Raw genomic sequence first — 4,837 nt, 5'->3', positions numbered from 1 at the left:
TGTACAATCAGAAGAGTTATGGTTAGCCAATCAAAAAATCTGGTGAATGGACGTTGCTACTCAGCACCACTCATGGACATTGTATGCCAGTTGAAAGATAAGATGACATGAAGACACTAGGAGTTACTCCGACGAACGCAATTTAGTCATCTGATGGATATTGAGCCAATAGCACAAGAGCGTATTATATTGGATGCATTGATGCAGGTTTTTGATGGACAGACCAAAACCTTCAATTTTGGACATAGTCATTTACAATTCAGGCCTAAAAATTTTTCAATGATACTTGGACTAAAATGTGATGGTGTCGCAATAGATTTCACAAGGAAAAAGGAATGTTGCACACTCAAGGAAGAGTTCTTAACCAAATGAGTAGACCGAACAAGGGAGTGCTTGGCGAGGACTATAATGAGTCTGGTAGGCAAGAAAGAAGAAAGTTTCGTAAAGCTTTTGCTAGTATACATCATGGGATCCTTACTTTTCCCCATCACTCTATGTACATCTCCAGCATGGTTAGCCTACTATGTGGAAAACCTGTCAATGCTAGACCAATATGTATGGGCCCAAGCCACCCACAGGTGGATTATGGATGATTTGCTTAATGCAGCTGCCATGTAAAGGACAGATATTCCGGGAAGCAACCATGCATAAGGTATTTGCAAGGATGTATAGTTTTATTTACAATTTGGTTCTATGAAGTAATGGGGCTGGGAAGAAGACCCACTTTGGAAAAACACCACACATTCTCTGTTACGGTAAAGCCAGTATCAAGAAACAAGCAGGTGTTAGTGACTTGCTCGAGTCATTAAAGGGATAAGAGGCATGCAAATTAGAATCCATTGAGTATTTTCTTTTTTTGTTTTCCTTTTAAGTCATTCTGATTGTTTTTACTCATAGGTCCTTAGTATACATATTTACTGCTCCGTATCACACTTAACCTTTTAATATTCATGGTTCTTATTTTTATATCAATTACAGTTTTGTATCTTGTACATGTAGTTAGGTTTTTATTGGATGTTCAGTTTTGAGAATAATGTGTATATGCCCATGTTAATGTTTGTCGTTGTATTTGCTAGTTTTCCCCACTTATGCTAGAGGGACAATCTGAAGTTGACCTCATTGGTTCGGGAAAGATTGAGCTCAACTTTGTAAGGATAACTTTGGATCCATCCTGTGCAAATAAAGCACCAAAATTTATCAAGGCATTAAAAGCAAAAGGTAAGAGGAAATAAGGGGAGAAGCCTCCGCATAATGATCAAAAAAAGTGAGAAGTCGAGAGCCCACCAAGGGAGTGCAGTAAATCATCATCTTCGAGTCCAAAGTGGAAACAGATGGAAGATAACAAATACGAAACATTGATGGCTGAGGTGATAGCACTTCATGCGAAGCTTGCTATACTTAAAGAAAGGAAAAACTCAACCAATGAGAAAGAAGATGTTGTACCACCCCAATCAATAAATGACATTGGCCTGGATCCACAAGCCAAAAGAGCCAAGAGAGTGGCATCCAAGCCACAAGCAACCAAACCAACACTGCAAGAAGCCTCAAAGATAGCTCAGACAGAGAAACATCTCACTCGTGCTTCAAAGACATCAACAGCCACACAACCAAAGAAAGTTACTCAAGTAAAAGATGCACCAACACCAAGAGATAGAAAATGAGTTGCACCAACTCCATCCCAATTAAATGTAGTGGATAAACAAACAGTAGAGGACATTGACAATGCGATAGAATCGCTAGCATAGCTAAAAATTGGGGACTCTATATGCATACCCAATGAAGGAGATACAGAAGGCGAAGTAGAGAAATTGATAGAACAACCTACCCCATGAACCGATTTCAATTCAACCAAAAAATGGCCTACCGTATTTTGCTAGCTACAAAAGATACACCAAATATCACTAAGCATTTTTATCAATCGGAAAATTGACGAGTAAGCACATTGTTCACATTTTCTATATCAGAATTTTAAGTATGCAATTCGGAGTTGCAATCCACTTTTCTGCTAGAGTAATCAATATTTGAATTTGCTGATGTTTATTAATACATAATGTTTACTTTAAGCATTAAGCGTATAATATTCGAAATTACTATTTATAATTTGGCATACCATATTAGTTTCTAATTATATATATGCACTATCATGAACATGCATCACCCTATCAGCTACCAAATTAATTGATGTTTCTATATTACATCAGAACGTTGGTCTAGACTAGTGAGAAGGGTCACACATCATGTTCTCATCTGTATACATTGATTGATGGCAAACAGATGGTGTTGGACGATGTGGTTGATGTCTTTGTTCTCATGTTACTTGATAATTTGAAGAAATCGCCTAATGTGTATAAGATGACTGCTACAATCACCTGACCAATGATACTTGCTTTATCTAGGCATGAACATTCTCTCGGTGGAATGGAAAAAATGATGGGCCATGCCCAGAAAGATTTCCCTGCCACAGAATTAATCCTCATACCAATCGTATGGAATCAGCATTATCACTTACTTGTTCTTGATAAAGTTAAGAAGGAGTACTTGCACTATGACTTCATCGGCGGACATGTTTATGATCGAGATGCAATAGCCATGGTAATAACAACATTTGATTATTTTGGTTTTTAATTTTGTTTTTAAATGTGTGTGTCATATCTTTCCTTCTTGCTGCAGTGTGCACTATTTGAAGAGCATTTGCAAAAGAAGCTTAGTGTTAGTGAAAATGTGGCATACACACTAACTCATGTGCAGGATTGTCCACAACAAAAGATAGATAGTTTGGATTTCTCAGTTTCTTTGATGCAGTTTATGGAGCAAGTGTTAAATGATGAAGAGTCAGATCACCCCTTAATCGGATATCCTCGCATGTGCGGCTAGAGTATGTTGCACGTATTGTGGAGGATGGTATTATGCAGAACCCTCAGAGTAAGGAGCAAATGCCCAAAGAGGAGCCTGAAATTAACTCAGAAGTTGTGCTTGCAAATGAGCCCGTATGCAAAGATGTATATACAAATATTTTGGAGATTATGATTGCAACTAAGCCAGCACCTAAAGATGCCAGTAATGACCCAAGAGAACCCTTGCCTTAAGATGCAGTCACTGCCCCATGTATGCACATAGATCCACATAGCCAATAAGTGAAGAGGCACCTGCACCTATTAATTTGGCCCTAGCTGCAAACAAGTGAAAAAGAACATTGGGTTCATTTATTCATTTAGAACTAACTATAATGAACATAAGACATTTAAGTTTAGCTTGAATATTGTATAGAACAACTTTGTATTTGACTTTCTTATTTATTGTTTTGTGATAATTGACAGAGGATATAGTATTTCAATTTTTAGTGGACTTACTTTGCCTTATAATCCAAATGAATGTCTTTAGTTTTTAGTTGTGATTGCCGATTTTGGTACTTTAGATTTACTATTTATAGATCACCTTCAATACATAGTTTTAATCTTTGCTTTGACACTTTGAATTTACTATTCTTAGAAAACTTTCAGTTTTTAGTGTTCCTCTTTTATTTTTGGTACTTTCAGTTTACTATTCATAGATCACCTTTAGTTTTTAGTTTTGCTCTTTGGTTTTGGTACTTAGTAGTTACTATGTTTAGATATATTACCTTCAGTTTTAAATTTTTCTTCTTTGGTTTTTCCTATTTCCGCTTACTATTTGACGAATCTGTTTAAATTTGTGTATTGTCAAACAGACTTCAAACTTTATATGCAATATATATAACTATCATTCATTCAACATATGATGGTAGTTGACAATGCCCCTTGCGTGTAACCCGCAAGTGCACGGATTTGTTGAAGTAATAAATCCCATGTGAGTGGGGTATCGTATCCACAGGGAATAAGGAATAGAAACACCAAGATTGCTACTTAACTAAGTGGAAATGAAACAATGATGGTGTGGATAAAGATCGATACAAACAAACTAAAAAGATATGAAAGAGAGGCACAAATAAATGAGAGGAAAGGTAATCGATAAAAGTGGGACACTCGGATAGTGTTCCTTCTAGGATTATTTCTTCAAGTGGATAACCAACTATTATGCTTCCTAACTAATGCTTAATGAGTCGTGGGCATCCTTATATACACGGTCCCAAACCTAAGGTCAACCGTGACTAATTCTACACTATGTCCCGGTGGAGAAATCAAACAGTCTCAACACCTCACACTGTGTAAAGTTGCAAGAAGCTCTAGGGATTCCAACTAATAAATCCTATTTCTATATGTCGAATCCACAGGGAGTAGGGAATAAAAATACTTAATTCGATTCTTAGCTATGTAAAAGATCAATGATAATGAGTGTGACAATGATTCAATTATAAACAGTAAAAGCAACAAGTGAGAGAGCAAAAGTAAAGAAGGGGATAAGGCAATCGATAAAGATGGGGTACCCAGATAATGCTCCACCTAGGATAATTGTTTCAAGTGCAAGAACCCTCTATTATGCTTCCTAATCAATGCAATGGTGAGTCGTGGAAATCCTTAATTACATAGTCCCAAATCTAAGGTCAACTATGCCTAACTCTATACATGTCCCGGAGGAGAAATCGAACAATCTCAACACCTCGCACTCGCATAGAGTTGCAATGAGCTCTAGGGATTCCAAGTGATAAATCTCTTCCTAATTATAGACCCAACCGCTTTGGTCCGGTGGAAGGTCCCTAACCATAATTGAGCCCTAGATACTAAGATTACCTCAACGCTTCACTCCTTTGCACGCAGAACTAAGCCCCGACGGAAGTTCATCCCTTAGACCATTCACTCTATTATGACCGCAAAGAACTCGAGGAACGTGAGGTAGAATCTATCACGCCCGAGGAGAAAGG

The sequence above is a fragment of the Dioscorea cayenensis genome, unplaced genomic scaffold (genome assembly GCF_009730915.1).
Source record: "Dioscorea cayenensis subsp. rotundata cultivar TDr96_F1 unplaced genomic scaffold, TDr96_F1_v2_PseudoChromosome.rev07_lg8_w22 25.fasta BLBR01000640.1, whole genome shotgun sequence".
Lineage (NCBI taxonomy): Eukaryota > Viridiplantae > Streptophyta > Magnoliopsida > Dioscoreales > Dioscoreaceae > Dioscorea > Dioscorea cayenensis.
This window is presented reverse-complemented; position numbering follows the sequence as displayed.